Source organism: Salmo salar, chromosome 17 (genome assembly GCF_965601325.2).
Source record: "Salmo salar chromosome 17, fSalSal1, whole genome shotgun sequence".
In the NCBI taxonomy this organism is placed as follows: domain Eukaryota; kingdom Metazoa; phylum Chordata; class Actinopteri; order Salmoniformes; family Salmonidae; genus Salmo; species Salmo salar.
The window spans coordinates 80207371-80226618 of record NC_138307.1 but is presented as its reverse complement, the minus strand read 5'-3'; the positions used below and the strand labels follow the sequence as shown (position 1 = coordinate 80226618).

The following is a 19248-nucleotide window of genomic DNA, read 5'->3' as shown; positions in this document are numbered from 1 at the left end:
CAACCTTGTATAGCAGGCTTAACGTTTCCCTATAGAAGGACTGTCACATCAACCTTGTATAGCAGGCTTAACGTTTCCCTATAGAAGGACTGTCACATCAACCTTGTATAGCAGGCTTAACGTTTCCCTATTGAAGGACTGTCACATCAACCTTGTATAGCAGGCTTAACGTTTCCCTATAGAAGGACTGTCACATCAACCTTGTATAGCAGGCTTAACGTTTCCCTATAGAAGGACTGTCACATCAACCTTGTATAGCAGGCTTAACGTTTCCCTATAGAAGGACTGTCACATCAACCTTGTATAGCAGGCTTAACGTTTCCCTATAGAAGGACTGTCACATCAACCTTGTATAGCAGGCTTAACGTTTCCCTATAGAAGGACTGTCACATCAACCTTGTATAGCAGGCTTAACGTTTCCCTATAGAAGGACTGTCACATCAACCTTGTATAGCAGGCTTAACGTTTCCCTATAGAAGGACTGTCACATCAACCTTGTATAGCAGGCTTAACGTTTCCCTATAGAAGAACTGTCACATCAACCTTGTATAGCAGGCTTAACGTTTCCCTATAGAAGGACTGTCACATCAACCTTGTATAGCAGGCTTAACGTTTCCCTATAGAAGTACTGTCACATCAACCTTTTATGGCAGGCTTAACGTTTCCCTATAGAAGTACTGTCACATCAACCTTTTATGGCAGGCTTAACGTTTCACTATAGAAGTACTGTCACATCAACCTTTTATGGCAGGCTTAACGTTTCACTATAGAAGTAGTAAACAACAGATGTCATTCATGCATATACTTAATCTAAGGCTGATTGCAGCACAGACCTTAACACCTTCAGAATAGCTCAGACAGAAGGAAGTCAAACGATGCTTTAAAAGAGTCTGCTCTGCCCTGCTACAGCTAACTGCACTCTTCTGCCTGCGCTGCCCAGCCGCCACAAGTGAGACAAAGTGCTGGAGAAAATTGATGACAGAACTCTCAACACCTCAGACAGGACTGTTCCTGGTGTTACTGACAAAGAGAGACAGACAGAGAGAGACAGAGAGAGACAGAGAAGGAGACAGACAGAAAGGAAGAGAGAAACAGAGAGAAACAGAGAGAGACACAGAGAGACACAGAGAGACACAGAGAGACACAGAGAGACACAGAGAGACACAGAGACAGAGAGAGAGACAAAGTGACACAGAGAGACACAGAGAGACACAGAGAGAGACACAGAGAGAGACACAGAGAGAGACACAGAGAGACACAGAGAGACACAGAGAGAGACACAGAGAGAGACACAGAGAGACACAGAGAGACACAGAGAGACACAGAGAGACACAGAGAGAGACACAGAGAGACACAGAGAGACACAGAGAGACACAGAGAGACACAGAGAGACAGAAAGCACAGGAGCCAGCCTGTCACCTCTCCACTGGACAGAGAGAAAGAAAGAAAGGGCACAGTGAGACAGATAGAGAAAGTGAGAGAAAACGAATGAGAGAATAAGAGAGAGAGACAGAGGAATAAAGGGGTGAAGGAGAGAAAGAGAGGAAGAAAGAGAGGAAGAAAGAGAGAAAGGGGTGAAGGAGAGAGAGAGAAAGCGTGAGAAAGAGAGAGCGGAAGAAAGAGAGAGAAAAAGAGGAATAAAGGGGTGAAGAAGAGAGAGAGAGAGAGAAAGAGAGAGAGAGAAAAAAGAGGAATAAAGAGAGAGGAATAAAGGGGTGAAGGAGAGAGAGAGAGAGAGAGAGAGAGAGAGAGAGAGAGAGAGAGAGAGGCCAATCAGCTCTCTCATCTTTCCTCCTCTGAGGTGTGTGAAACATCAAGATATGCCTGTCTGTCTGATGCCAGCGGTGCAGGGCCAGGCAGGCTGGTCCATACTGAGAGCTGGGCCTCGTCCGGCCAGGACGGTGTGCTAGCTTGGCAGCCAGATATACCGTAGCTCTCCATGCCATGCAGTGAGCCTGCTATTCCTGGGGAGCTGTGAAATCTCTATGTGTCCTGTTGAATTGTCATAGATGACACGGGAATATAGAGAGAACCAGCACCACCAGGAATGTATGTTTTAAAATCTATTTTTAAGTAGCTGGGTCAGGTTCAGGGCAACTAGACTAAACATGGGCTGACATGTGGGTTGTGTTTCTGAAATCAGCTGATAATAATAATAATAATAATAATAATAATAATAATTTAAAACGTGATGTTCTGTTTCTGTTACATGGGATAAAAACTCCACCTGGGATTTCAGATTTTCTAATAATAACGTAAGACCTGAAGATATGCATAGTACAACACAGGTATAACAACTCCATAATACAATACAGGTATAACAACCATAATACAACACAGGTATAACAACTCCATAATACAACACAGGTATAACAACTCCATAATACAATACAGGTATAACAACCATAATACAATACAGGTATAACAACCATAATACAACACAGGTATAACAACCATAATACAACACAGGTATAACAACGCCATAATACAATACAGGTTTAACAACTCCATAATACAATACAGGTATAACAACCATAATACAACACAGGTATAACAACTCCATAATACAACACAGGTATAACAACTCCATAATACAACACAGGTATAACAACGCCATAATACAATACAGGTATAACAACCATAATACAACACAGGTATAACAACTCCATAATACAATACAGGTATAACAACTCCATAATACAACACAGGTATAACAACCATAATACAACACAGGTATAACAACTCCATAATACAACACAGGTATAACAACTCCATAATACAATACAGGTATAACAACCATAATACAACACAGGTATAACAACTCCATAATACAATACAGGTATAACAACGCCATAATACAATACAGGTATAACAACTCCATAATACAACACAGGTATAACAACTCCATAGTACAACACAGGTATAACAACTCCATAATACAACACAGGTATAACAACTCCATAATACAACACAGGTATAACAACTCCATAGTACAACACAGGTATAACAACTCCATAATACAACACAGGTATAACAACCATAATACAACACAGGTATAACAACTCCATAATACAACACAGGTATAACAACCATAATACAATACAGGTATAACAACTCCATAATACAATACAGGTTTAACAACTCCATAATACAATACAGGTATAACAACCATAATACAACACAGGTATAACAACTCCATAATACAACACAGGTATAACAACTCCATAATACAACACAGGTATAACAACTCCATAATACAACACAGGTATAACAACGCCATAATACAATACAGGTATAACAACCATAATACAACACAGGTATAACAACTCCATAATACAACACAGGTATAACAACCATAATACAACACAGGTATAACAACTCCATAATACAACACAGGTATAACAACTCCATAATACAATACAGGTATAACAACCATAATACAACACAGGTATAACAACTCCATAATACAATACAGGTATAACAACGCCATAATACAATACAGGTATAACAACTCCATAATACAACACAGGTATAACAACTCCATAGTACAACACAGGTATAACAACTCCATAATACAACACAGGTATAACAACTCCATAATACAACACAGGTATAACAACTCCATAGTACAACACAGGTATAACAACTCCATAATACAACACAGGTATAACAACCATAATACAACACAGGTATAACAACTCCATAATACAACACAGGTATAACAACTCCATAATACAACACAGGTATAACAACTCCATAATACAACACAGGTATAACAACCATAATACAACACAGGTATAACAACTCCATAATACAACACAGGTATAACAACTCCATAATACAACACAGGTATAACAACTCCATAATACAACACAGGTATAACAACTCCATAATACAACACAGGTATAACAACTCCACATAATACAACACAGGTATAACAACTCCATAATACAACACAGGTATAACAACTCCATAATACAACACAGGTATAACAACTCCATAATACAATACAGGTATAACAACTCCATAATACAACACAGGTATAACAACTCCATAATACAACACAGGTATAACAACTCCATAATACAACACAGGTATAACAACTCCATAATACAATACAGGTATAACAACTCCATAATACAACACAGGTATAACAACTCCATAATACAATACAGGTATAACAACTCCATAATACAATACAGGTATAACAACTCCATAATACAACACAGGTATAACAACGCCATAATACAACACAGGTATAACAACTCCATAATACAACACAGGTATAACAACTCCATAATACAACACAGGTATAACAACGCCATAATACAACACAGGTATAACAACTCCATAATACAACACAGGTATAACAACGCCATAATACAATACAGGTATAACAACTCCATAATACAACACAGGTATAACAACGCCATAATACAATAGAAGTATAACAACGCCATAATACAATAGAAGTACGCATGACACCTCGATTTAATTACTGTAGAAATAACAGTAATAGAAAAGAAAAAAAAACGTGTTAATTCAGCAATAACTTTATCCAACTTAACTTAAGCATTTACTCAGTAGGCTACGTGGTCCATGTAAAAATTGATAAAACAATTTTGGAGTTGCACCATGATTGAACTAACTGAGCCATTGTTGATTAAGTTATGTTTAAAGTTAACGGCAGTTAGCCCAGTGGTTAGAGCATTGGTCTAGTAACCAGCAGGTAGCCTAGTGGTTAGAGCATTGGACTAGTAACCAGCAGGTAGCCTAGTGGTTAGAGCGTTGGACTAGTAACCGAAAGGCTGCGAGATCGATTCTCTGAGCTGAAAAGGTAAAAATCTGTCATTCTGCCCCTGAACAAGGCACTTAACCCACTGTTCCTAGGCTGTCATTGAGAATAAGAATTAGTTCTTATTAAATGAGTTTCCTCGTTAAATAAATCTGTAATATTTTTTCCAATAATATTTGTAAATCTAAAATGGTATACAAATTAATCTCGTGTAAATTCAAACCAAACACGCAAATAAAATGTAGACTATATGCAACTAAATCCTATCCATAGTTTATTTGCCTGACAAGACCACGTGAAGGTTAACATTTGGAAAACAGCTTGCACGTTACTCTCTCTGCGAGCCGAGGCCAAATGAGGCTGGCTTCATATCTGTCAAAGTTGACTAGCCTTCATTACTGTAGTAGAGAGAGACGCACGAAAACAAGCGCTCTTTCCTAGTTGGTTAGTTAGTAGGCTAGAAGCCCGTGCCGTGCCAAGTGCACAGGTGCCCCGTTCTCACCGCTCACGAAGGACAAAATAGCCAAAATGAGACTTACAGATAAGAAGTAAAGACGCTAAGGTTGGCTGGAATTTCCGTGAGCCCGAGATCCGAGCAGTCGACACGTTGAAGCATGCCGTCCTCCTCGCAGTGACAGCGGGACGGGCAGTCGCCGACCTGAGCCCCCATCTGCGATATCGCTCCGCATTCCGCGACCACCAGCAATAAGATGATTAAAACTTTACGGCGATGCAACATGTCCACCGTTTTTTAGAGGAAAAAACTAAATCGCAGGTGCTGAAAAAACTTAACTAATAGTTTGCCGCCGTTTCAGTAAGTCCTTCCAAGTCTCTCAGTCTGCGGCTGTCTGTCTGGGGCGCATGGAGTGTTCAGACAGCGTGTCCCTCTGTTCCTATTCTCTGAGATCCATCCTGAAATGCTTCACAGCTTTAAACAGTCTCACCAGTGTGCCGCGTTTCGTGACGTCAGTCAATGCCATTCAAAACCAGTGAGCTAAGCGGAGCTGAGCGCGTCAATGATCTCGGGACGGGGACGAGTAAGCCTACCGCACGCACGCGGTTATCGCTCCTAGTATGCAAATGTACTATAGGCTGCTAATCATCCTCTTGCTTACCACTTTTGCCGCTCTGAACATGTCAATATGCCATGCAATGACTTATACATTTCACCACAACTCTCAAGTTGACTAGGCTACTGAGAAAGTTCTGAGACATACAGAGCCTTCAGAAAGTATTCCCACCCCTCGACCTTTTCCAACATCATGTTGTGTTACAGCCTGAATTTAAAAGTATTATGTAAATGTGATATTTCCGTTTTTTATTTTTAAGAAATATGCAACAACAAAAAATCTAAAAAACATGTTTTCACTTTGTCATTATGGGGTATTGTGGGAAAATTAAATAGAACATATGAATCCATTTTGAATTCAGGCTGTAACACAACAAAATGTAGGGGATTAATATTTTCTGTTGGCACTGTATGAGAAAAAGTTGAGATAAACGATTATGTCTGAAAGAACTGTCAATGATTGACATTTCGTTTTTATAACATTGGTTCTATTAGGGTGCTGGACGGTGTGAAGGTTTATGGAGAACGCAGTGAATGAATGCATTGTACTACTGCTCTAACAGTGTATTATTGTGTTAGTTGAGTGAATCAGCTATATCTATAGTGTAAAAGTGAAACATGTTCTTCAAGTAATATGAGATAAGAAGATTTTATCAGGAAGCCCGAGGATGATGCAACTCTACGAGGCAAGCTCAGTTAAAAGCTACACCTCAAGGCATACAGATATAGTCTGGCTAATACCAAACTCTACTTCAGTGTCTGGAAAGGCTGTATTGTGTGGGTGGCATCAGCCAAGTCTCAACTTTGTGTCATTTTTGGAGAAGAAGCGGTTGAGAGAGATGTTCAACTCTGAGACTAGAGATGTGTTGTTATCCTACAGGGGGGCTTATTGACGGAGGAACCTTTTTGTTGTAATGTAACAGTTTGAGGAAAGGTTTGTGTGTGTGTGTGCATGTGTGCGTGCGTGCGTGTGTGTGTGTGTGTGTGCAGCCTGATCACTAGAAATAGACTTCGATTTCAGACGTTTGGAAAGGTTCTGAGAAAGTCCATATATGCCTTCCTCACCAAAAAAAAGAAACAAGATTTCCTGGCACTGGGTACGAACTCTTCATGCTCACAGCCGGAGCACGCAGCTCAGACCACCGCAAACCATGCAGAATTAACCATGTAACCATGCAGAATTAACCATGTAACCATGCAGAATTAACCATGTAACCATGCAGAATTAACCATGTAACCATGCAGAATTAACCATGTAACCATGCAGAATTAACCATGTAATCATGCAGAATTAACCCTGTAACCAAGCAGAATTAACCATGTAACCATGCAGAATTAACACTGTAACCATACAGAATTAACCATGTAACCCTGCAGAATTAACCATGTAACCATGCAGAATTAACCATGTAACCATGCAGAATTAACACTGTAACCATGCAGAATTAACCTTGTAACCATGCAGAATTAACCCTTTAACCAAGCAGAATTAACCCTATTACCAAGCAGAATTAACCATGTGATCATGCAGAATTAACCCTGTAACCAAGGAAAATGAACCCTGTAACCATGCAGAATTAACCCTGTAGCCATGCAGAATTAACCCTGTAACCAAGCAGAATTAACCCTGTAACCAAGCAGAATTAACCCTGTAACCAAGGAAAATGAACCCTGTAACCATGCAGAATTAACCCTGTAGCCATGCAGAATTAATCCTGTAACCATGCAGAATTAACCCTGTAACCATGCAGAATTAACCCTGTAACCAAGCAGAATTAACCATGTAACCATGCAGAATTAACCATGTAACCATGCAGAATTAACCCTGTAACCATGCAGAATGAACCATGTAACCATGCATAATTAACCATGTAACTATGCAGAATTAACCCTGTAACCAAGCAGAATTAACCATGTAACCATGCAGAATGAACCCTGTAACCAAGCAGAATTAACCATGTAACTATGCAGAATTAACCCTGTAACCAAGCAGAATTAACCATGTAACCATGCAGAATTAACCCTGTAACCAAGCAGAATTAACCATGTAACCATGCAGAATTAACCATGTAACCATGCAGAATGAACCGTGTAACCCTGCAGAATTAACCATGTAACTATGCAGAATTAACCCTGTAACCAAGCAGAATTAACCATGTAACCATGCAGAATTAACCATGTAACCAAGCAGAATTAACCATGTAACCATGCAGAATTAACCCTGTAACCTAGCAGAATTAACCATGTAACTATGCAGAATTAACCATGTAACCAAGCACAATTAACCATGTAACTATGCAGAATTAACCCTGTAACCAAGCAGAATTAACCATGTAACCATGCAGAATTAACCATGTAACCATGCAGAATTATCCCTGTAACCATGCAGAATGAACCATGTAACCATGCATAATTAACCATGTAACTATGCAGAATTAACCCTGTAACCAAGCAGAATTAACCATGTAACCATGCAGAATGAACCCTGTAACCAAGCAGAATTAACCATGTAACTATGCAGAATTAACCCTGTAACCAAGCAGAATTAACCATGTAACCATGCAGAATTAACCCTGTAACCAAGCAGAATTAACCATGTAACCATGCAGAATTAACCATGTAACCATGCAGAATGAACCCTGTAACCCTGCAGAATTAACCATGTAACTATGCAGAATTAACCCTGTAACCAAGCAGAATTAACCATGTAACCATGCAGAATTAACCATGTAACCAAGCAGAATTAACCATGTAACCATGCAGAATTAACCCTGTAACCAAGCAGAATTAACCATGTAACTATGCAGAATTAACCATGTAACCAAGCAGAATTAACCATGTAACTATGCAGAATTAACCCTGTAACCAAGCAGAATTAACCATGTAACCATGCAGAATTAACCATGTAACCAAGCAGAATTAACCCTGTAACCAAGCAGAATTAACCATGTAACCAAGCAGAATTAACCATGTAACCAAGCAGAATTAACCATGTAACTATGCAGAATTAACCCTGTAACCAAGCAGAATTAACCGTGTGATCATGCAGAATTAACCATGTAACCATGCAGAATTAACCATGTAACCATGCAGAATTAACCATGTAACCATGCAGAATTAACCATGTAACCATACAGAATTAACCATGTAACCAAGCAGAATTAACCCTGTAACCAAGCAGAATTAACCATGTAACTATGCAGAATTAACCATGTAACCAAGCAGAATTAACCCTGTAACCAAGCAGAATTAACCATGTAACCATGCAGAATTAACCCTGTAACCAAGCAGAATTAACCATGTAACCATGCAGAATTAACCATGTAACCAAGCAGAATTAACCATGTAACCATGCAGAATTAACCCTGTAACCAAGCAGAATTAACCATGTAACTATGCAGAATTAACCATGTAACCAAGCAGAATTAACCATGTAACTATGCAGAATTAACCCTGTAACCAAGCAGAATTAACCATGTAACCATGCAGAATTAACCCTGTAACCAAGCAGAATTAACCCTGTAACCAAGCAGAATTAACCATGTAACCAAGCAGAATTAACCATGTAACCATGCAGAATTAACCATGTAACCATGCAGAATTAACCCTGTAACCATGCAGAATGAACCATGTAACCATGCATAATTAACCATGTAACTATGCAGAATTAACCCTGTAACCAAGCAGAATTAACCATGTAACCATGCAGAATGAACCCTGTAACCAAGCAGAATTAACCATGTAACTATGCAGAATTAACCCTGTAACCAAGCAGAATTAACCATGTAACCATGCAGAATTAACCCTGTAACCAAGCAGAATTAACCATGTAACCATGCAGAATTAACCATGTAACCATGCAGAATGAACCGTGTAACCCTGCAGAATTAACCATGTAACCATGCAGAATTAACCATGTAACCATGCAGAATTAACCCTGTAACCATGCAGAATGAACCATGTAACCATGCATAATTAACCATGTAACTATGCAGAATTAACCCTGTAACCAAGCAGAATTAACCATGTAACCATGCAGAATGAACCCTGTAACCAAGCAGAATTAACCATGTAACTATGCAGAATTAACCCTGTAACCAAGCAGAATTAACCATGTAACCATGCAGAATTAACCCTGTAACCAAGCAGAATTAACCATGTAACCATGCAGAATTAACCATGTAACCATGCAGAATGAACCGTGTAACCCTGCAGAATTAACCATGTAACTATGCAGAATTAACCCTGTAACCTAGCAGAATTAACCATGTAACTATGCAGAATTAACCATGTAACCAAGCACAATTAACCATGTAACTATGCAGAATTAACCCTGTAACCAAGCAGAATTAACCATGTAACCATGCAGAATTAACCATGTAACCATGCAGAATTATCCCTGTAACCATGCAGAATGAACCATGTAACCATGCATAATTAACCATGTAACTATGCAGAATTAACCCTGTAACCAAGCAGAATTAACCATGTAACCATGCAGAATGAACCCTGTAACCAAGCAGAATTAACCATGTAACTATGCAGAATTAACCCTGTAACCAAGCAGAATTAACCATGTAACCATGCAGAATTAACCCTGTAACCAAGCAGAATTAACCATGTAACCATGCAGAATTAACCATGTAACCATGCAGAATGAACCCTGTAACCCTGCAGAATTAACCATGTAACTATGCAGAATTAACCCTGTAACCAAGCAGAATTAACCATGTAACCATGCAGAATTAACCATGTAACCAAGCAGAATTAACCATGTAACCATGCAGAATTAACCCTGTAACCAAGCAGAATTAACCATGTAACTATGCAGAATTAACCATGTAACCAAGCAGAATTAACCATGTAACTATGCAGAATTAACCCTGTAACCAAGCAGAATTAACCATGTAACCATGCAGAATTAACCATGTAACCAAGCAGAATTAACCCTGTAACCAAGCAGAATTAACCATGTAACCAAGCAGAATTAACCATGTAACCAAGCAGAATTAACCATGTAACTATGCAGAATTAACCCTGTAACCAAGCAGAATTAACCGTGTGATCATGCAGAATTAACCATGTAACCATGCAGAATTAACCATGTAACCATGCAGAATTAACCATGTAACCATGCAGAATTAACCATGTAACCATACAGAATTAACCATGTAACCAAGCAGAATTAACCCTGTAACCAAGCAGAATTAACCATGTAACTATGCAGAATTAACCATGTAACCAAGCAGAATTAACCCTGTAACCAAGCAGAATTAACCATGTAACCATGCAGAATTAACCCTGTAACCAAGCAGAATTAACCCTGTAACCAAGCAGAATTAACCATGTAACTATGCAGAATTAACCATGTAACCAAGCAGAATTAACCATGTAACCATGCAGAATTAACCCTGTAACCAAGCAGAATTAACCCTGTAACCAAGCAGAATTAACCATGTAACCATGCAGAATTAACCATGTAACCAAGCAGAATTAACCATGTAACTATGCAGAATTAACCCTGTAACCAAGCAGAATTAACCATGTAACTATGCAGAATTAACCCTGTAACCAAGCAGAATTAACCATGTAACCATGCAGAATTAACCATGTAACCAAGCAGAATTAACCATGTAACCATGCAGAATTAACCCTGTAACCAAGCAGAATTAACCATGTAACTATGCAGAATTAACCATGTAACCAAGCAGAATTAACCATGTAACTATGCAGAATTAACCCTGTAACCAAGCAGAATTAACCATGTAACCATGCAGAATTAACCCTGTAACCAAGCAGAATTAACCCTGTAACTATGCAGAATTAACCATGTAACCATGCAGAATTAACCCTGTAACCAATCAGAATTAACCCTGTAACCATGCAGAATTAACCCTGTAACCATGCAGAATTAACCCTGTAACCAAGCAGAATTAACCGTGTGATCATGCAGAATTAACCATGTAATCATGCAGAATTAACCATGTAACCAAGCAGAATTAACCGTGTGATTATGCAGAATTAACTCGCAGCCATTATTTGAGCTGAAGCGAGAGAAAATACACTCTGACTTCGGAATGAAATGTTGCCTAGTGACATCTCATAAGTTGCCTAACCACAAAATGTTATCTTGATACGTTAATAAATATATGCCGTGTTAATTTTGGCATGTTTACCTGCCTACAATATCCACTTACATCACAAGCCCATAGTAAGTCAATAGGGCTAACTGGCTAGCTACTACTGTTAACTTGCTAGATAGCCACAAAGAATTGTTAGCTAGCTAGCTACCCAGGAAGAATTGTTAGCTAGCTAGCTACCCACGAATAATTGTTAGCTAGCTAGCTACCCATGAAGAATTGTTAGCTAGCTAGCTACCCACGAATAATTGTTAGCTAGCTAGCTACCCATGAAGAATTGTTAGCTAGCTAGCTACCCACGAATAATTGTTAGCTAGCTAGCTACCCATGAAGAATTGTTAGCTAGCTAGCTACCCATGAAGAATTGTTAGCTAGCTAGCTACCCATGAAGAATTGACATCTACCTTGCGTAACATTCGTTTTAGGTCATTTTTTCCTGTTAAACTATCTGGTTAGGTACATCATTATGATTCATATATAGCTAGCTAATAGTTGTCGAGTTAAACGTTTGCTTTGTGTATATCTTGTTTGGTCTCTTCATTGGTATTGTCCTGGCTGGAAGAAGGTTCAGTGAATGGGGAGATGCCAAAGACTCCCTAGTCATAGGCTGTTCTCTCTGCTACCGCATGGCAAGCGGTACCGGAGCGCCAAGTCTAGGTCCAAAAGGCTTCTTAACAGCTTCTACCCCAAGCAATAAGACTCCTGAACAGCTAATCAAAGGGCTACCCAGACTGTTGCATTTACCCCCTGTATATATTTACCCCCTGTATATAGCCTCCACATTGACTCTGTACCGGTACCCCCTGTATATAGCCTCCACATTGACTCTGTACTGGTACCCCCTGTATATAGCCTCCACATTGACTCTGTTCCAGTACCCCCTGTATATAGCTTCCACATTGACTCTGTACCGGTACCCCCTGTATATAGCTTCCACATTGACTCTGTACCGGTACCCCCTGTATATAGCCTCCACATTGACTCTGTACCGGTACCCCCTGTATATAGCCTCCACATTGACTCTGTACCGGTACCCCCTGTATATAGCCTCCACATTGACTCTGTACCGGTACCCCCTGTATATAGCCTCCACATTGACTCTGTACCGGTACCCCCTGTATATAGCCTCCACATTGACTCTGTACCGGTACCCCCTGTATATAGCTTCCACATTGACTCTGTACCGGTACCCCCTGTATATAACCTCCACATTGACTCTGTACCGGTACCCCCTGTATATAGCCTCCATATTGACTCTGTACCGGTACCCCCTGTATATAGCCTCCACATTGACTCTGTACCGGTACCCCCTGTATATAACCTCCACATTGACTCTGTACCGGTACCCCCTGTATATAGCCTCCACATTGACTCTGTACCGGTACCCCCTGTATATAACCTCCACATTGACTCTGTACCGGTACCCCCTGTATATAGCCTCCATATTGACTCTGTACCGGTACCCCCTGTATATAGCCTCCACATTTACTCTGTACCGGTAACCCCCTGTATATAGCCTCCATATTGACTCTGTACCGGTACCCCCTGTATATAGCCTCCATATTGACTCTGTACCGGTAACCCCTGTATATAGCCTCCACATTGACTCTGTACCGTAACACCCTGTATATAGCCTCCATATTGACTCTGTACCGGTAACCCCTGTATATAACCTCCACATTGACTCTGTACCGGTACCCCCTGCATATAGCCTCCACATTGACTCTGTACCGGTACCCCCTGTATATAGCCTCCATATTGACTCTGTACAGGTACCCCCTGTATATAGCCTCCACATTGACTCTGTACCTGGTACCCCCTGTATATAGCCTCCACATTGACTCTGTACCGGTACCCCCTGTATATAACCTCCATATTGACTCTGTACCGGTACCCCCTGTATATAGCCTCCACATTGACTCTGTACCGGTACCCCCTGTATATAACCTCCACATTGACTCTGTACTGGTACCCCCTGTATATAGCCTCCACATTGACTCTGTACCGGTACCCCCTGTATATAGCCTCCATATTGACTCTGTACCGGTAACCCCTGTATATAACCTCCACATTGACTCTGTACCGGTACCCCCTGTATATAGCCTCCATATTGACTCTGTACCGGTAACCCCTGTATATAACCTCCACATTGACTCTGTACCGGTACCCCCTGTATATAGCCTCCACATTGACTCTGTAGCGGTACCCCCTGTATATAGCCTCCATATTGACTCTGTACCGGTAACCCCTGTATATAACCTTCACATTGACTCTGTACCGGTACCCCCTGTATATAACCTTCACATTGACTCTGTACCGGTACCCCCTGTATATAACCTCCACATTGACTCTGTACCGGTACCCCCTGTATATAACCTCCACATTGACTCTGTACCGGTACCCCCTGTATATAGCCTCCACATTGACTCTGTAGCGGTACCCCCTGTATATAGCCTCCATATTGACTCTGTACCGGTAACCCCTGTATATAACCTTCACATTGACTCTGTACCGGTACCCCCTGTATATAACCTCCACATTGACTCTGTACCGGTACCCCCTGTATATAGCCTCCATATTGACTCTGTACCGGTACCCCCTGTATATAGCCTCCACATTTACTCTGTACCGGTAACCCCCTGTATATAGCCTCCATATTGACTCTGTACCGGTACCCCCTGTATATAGCCTCCATATTGACTCTGTACCGTAACACCCTGTATATAGCCTCCACATTGACTCTGTACCATTACACCCTGTATATAGCCTCCACATTGACTCTGTACCGGTACCCCCTGTATATAGCCTCCACATTGACTCTGTACCGGTACCCCCTGTATATAGCCTCCATATTGACTCTGTACCGGTACCCCCTGTATATAGCCTCCACATTTACTCTGTACCGGTAACCCCCTGTATATAGCCTCCACATTGACTCTGTAGCGGTACCCCCTGTATATAGCCTCCATATTGACTCTGTACCGGTAACCCCTGTATATAACCTTCACATTGACTCTGTACCGGTACCCCCTGTATATAACCTCCACATTGACTCTGTACCGGTACCCCCTGTATATAGCCTCCACATTGACTCTGTACTGGTACCCCCTGTATATAGCCTCCACATTGACTCTGTACCGGTACCCCCTGTATATAACCTCCACATTGACTCTGTACCGGTACCCCCTGTATATAGCCTCCACATTGACTCTGTACCTGGTACCCCCTGTATATAGCCTCCACATTGACTCTGTACTGGTACCCCCTGTATATAGCCTCCACATTGACTCTGTACCTGGTACCCCCTGTATATAACCTCCACATTGACTCTGTACCTGGTACCCCCTGTATATAGCCTTGTTACTGTTATTTTATTGTTGCTTTTTAATTATTTGTTATTTTTCTGTTTTCTTATTTTTTTTAATTTGTATTTATTTATTGTTTAGTTCATTTTATTTAGTAAATACTTTCTCAACACTTATTTGTTTCTTAAAACTGCATTGTTTGTTAAGGGCTTGTAAGTAAACATTTCACTGTAAGGTCTTTAACTGTTGTATTTGGCGCATGTGACAAATACAATTTGATTTGATTTGATTTTGGACATAATATGACATTTGAAATGTCTTTATTATTTTGGAACTCATGTGAGTGTAATATTTACTATTCACTTTTTATTGTTTATTTCACTTGTGTTTATCCATATCACTTGCTTTGGCAATGTAAATATATGTTTCCTATGCCAATAAAGCCCCTTCAATTGAATTGAGAGAGAGAGAGACTGAGAGACAAGGCAAGAAGGGCCTTCTATGCCATCAAAAGCAACAAAAAAATTCGACATACCATTTAGGATCTGGCTGAAAATACTTGAATCAGTTATAGAACCCATTGACTTTTATGGTTGTGAAGTCTGGTGTCCGCTCAAAAACCAAGAATTCACAAAATGGGACAAACACCAAATTGAGACTCTGCATGCAGAATTCTGCAAAAATATCCTCTGTGTACAACATAAAACATCAAATAATGCATGCAGAGCAGAATTAGGCCGATACCCGCTAATGATCAAAATCCAGAAAAGAGATGTTAAATTCTACAACCACCTAAAAGGAAGCGATTCCCAAACCTTCCTAAACAAAACCATCACCTACAGAGATATGAACCTGGAGAAGAGTCCCTTAAGCAAGCTGGTTCTGGGGCTCTGTTCACAAACACAAACAGAACCCACAGAGCCCCAGGACATCAGCACAATTAGACCCAACCAAATCATGAGAAAACAAAAAGATAATTACTTGACACATTGGAAAGAATTAATTAAAAAACAGACCAAACTAGAACGCTATTTGGCCCTAAACAGAGAGTACACAGTGGCAGAATACCTGACCACTGTGACTGACCCAAACTTAAGGAAAGCTTTGACTATGTACAGACTCAGTGAGCATAGCCTTGCTATTGAGAAAGGCCACCGTAGGCAGACCTGGCTTTCAAGAGAAGACAGGCTATGTGCACACTGCCCACAAAATGAGGTGTAAACTGAGCTGCACTTCCTAACCTCCTGCCAAATGTATGACCATATTAGAGACATATATTTCCCTCAGATTACACAGATCCACAAAGAATTAGAAAACAAACCCGATTTTGATAAACTCCCATATCTACTGGGTGAAAAACCACAGTGTGCCATCACAGCAGCAAGATGTGTGACCTGTTGCCACAAGAAAAGGGCAACCATTGAAGAACAAACACCATTGTAAATCCAACCAATATTTATGTTTATTTATTGTCCCTTTTGTACTTGAACTATTTGCATGTAATATGACATTTGAAATGTCTTTAATCTTTTGGAAAACACAATTTGCACGTTATAGAGCTGCAATAAAGCCACTTCCTAGGTGAGGGCACAGTTCTTTCAGCAGCACAGCACAGCACTACACCAACACTGACTGACTGACTGACTGACTGACTGACTGACTGACTGACTGACTGACTGACTGACTGACTGACTGACTGTCCTTCAGCAGCACTGCTCTACACCAACACTGAATGACTGTCCTTCAACAGCCTGAACTACACCAACACTGACTAACTGACTGACTGTTCCTTCAGCAGCACACCACTACACCAACACTGACTGACTGACTGTCCTTCAGCAAGAAACCACTACATAAACACTGACTGACTGACTGTCCTTCAGCAGCACACCACTACACCAACACTGACTGACTGTCCTTCAACAGCACACCACTACATAAACACTGACTGACTGTTCCTTCAGCAGCACACCACTACACCAACACTGACTGACTGACTGTCCTTCGGCAGCACACCACTACACCAACACTGACTGACTGACTGACTGACTGTTCCTTCAGCAGCACACCACTACATAAACACTGACTGACTGTCCTTCAACAGCACTGCTCTACACCAACACTGACTGACTGTCTTTCAACAGCACAGCACTACATAAACACTGACTGACTGACTGTCCTTCAGCAGCAAACCACTACACCAACACTGACTGACTGACTGTCCTTCAGCAGCACACTACTACACCAACACTGACTGACTGTCCTTCAACAGCACACCACTACATAAACACTGACTGACTGACTGTCCTTCAGCAGCACACCACTACACCAACACTGACTGACTGTCCTTCAACAGCACTGCTCTACACCAACACTGACTGACTGACTGTCCTTCAGCAGCACACCACTACACCAACACTGACTGTCTGTCTGTGTCTGTAGAGGAGTAGATATGATACCTGTTTCAGATCGCTGGACTGGATTGCTGCACTGCTGTTTACTGCTTTGAAACTACACACACACACACACCACACACACACACACACACACACACACACACACACACACACACACACACACACACACACACACACACACACACACACAGTTATTTACACCCAGAACCACACTGATGCACCCTCAGCCATATTTCATGTGTTTTCCCATTTAGATTCTGTGTGTGTGTGTGTGTGTGTGTGTGTGTGTGTGTGTGTGGAGTTTCAAAGCGTATGAGTGTGTGAATAGTTAATTGTAGCACTCCTCTTATTGTTGTTCCCCCACCATGGGTCATAGTCCCATTAACACACAGTGGTGTTGTTTTACCACCATGGGTCATAGTCCCATTAACACACAGTGGTGTTGTTCCCCCACCATGGGTCATAGTCCCATTAACACAGTGGTGTTGTTCCCCCACCATGGGTCATAGTCCCATTAACACACAGTGGTGTTGTTTTACCACCATGGGTCATAGTCCCATTAACACACAGTGGTGTTGTTTTACCACCATGGGTCATAGTCCCATTAACACACAGTGGTGTTGTTCCCCCACCATGGGTCATAGTCCCATTAACACACAGTGGTGTTGTTCCCCCACCATGGGTCATAGTCCCATTAACACAGTGGTGTTGTTTTACCACCATGGGTCATAGTCCCATTAACACACAGTGGTGTTGTTTTACCACCATGGGTCATAGTCCCATTAACACACAGTGGTGTTGTTTTACCACCATGGGTCATAGTCCCATCAACACAGTGGTGTTGTTTTACCACCATGGGTTATAGTCCCATTAACACACAGTGGTGTTGTTCCCCCACCATGGGTCATAGTCCCATTAACACACAGTGGTGTTGTTTTACCACCATGGGTCATACTCCCATTAACACACAGTGGTGTTGTTTTACCACCATGGGTCATAGTCCCATTAACACACAGTGGTGTTGTTCCCCCACCATGGGTCATAGTCCCATTAACACACAGTGGTGTTGTTCCCCCACCATGGGTCATAGTCCCATTAACACAGTGGTGTTGTTTTAACACCATGGGTCATAGTCCCATTAACACACAGTGGTGTTGTTTTACCACCATGGGTCATAGTCCCATTAACACACAGTGGTGTTGTTTTACCACCATGGGTCATAGTCCCATTAACACAGTGGTGTTGTTTTACCACCATGGGTCATAGTCCCATTAACACACAGTGGTGTTGTTCCCCCACCATGGGTCATAGTCCCATTAACACACAGTGGTGTTGTTTTACCACCATGGGTCATAGTTCCATTAACACACAGTGGTGTTGTTTTACCACCATGGGTCATAGTCCCATTAACACACAGTGGTGTTGTTTTACCACCATGGGTCATAGTTCCATTAACACACAGTGGTGTTGTTTTACCACCATGGGTCATAGTCCCATTAACACACAGTGGTGTTGTTTTACC

General features: G+C 41.2%; 1 long non-coding RNA gene across 1 annotated transcript in view; it reads right to left on the bottom strand.

The window, feature by feature from the left end:
* LOC123733412 (uncharacterized) overlaps positions 1-5871 on the bottom strand; it is an 89088-nt gene extending 83217 nt beyond the window's left edge. The window contains exon 1 of the long non-coding RNA XR_014381241.1: positions 5335-5871. This is a non-coding gene — a long non-coding RNA (uncharacterized LOC123733412). The remainder of the gene's footprint in view (positions 1-5334) is intronic.
* Positions 5872-19248: the final 13377 nt, after the last annotated feature.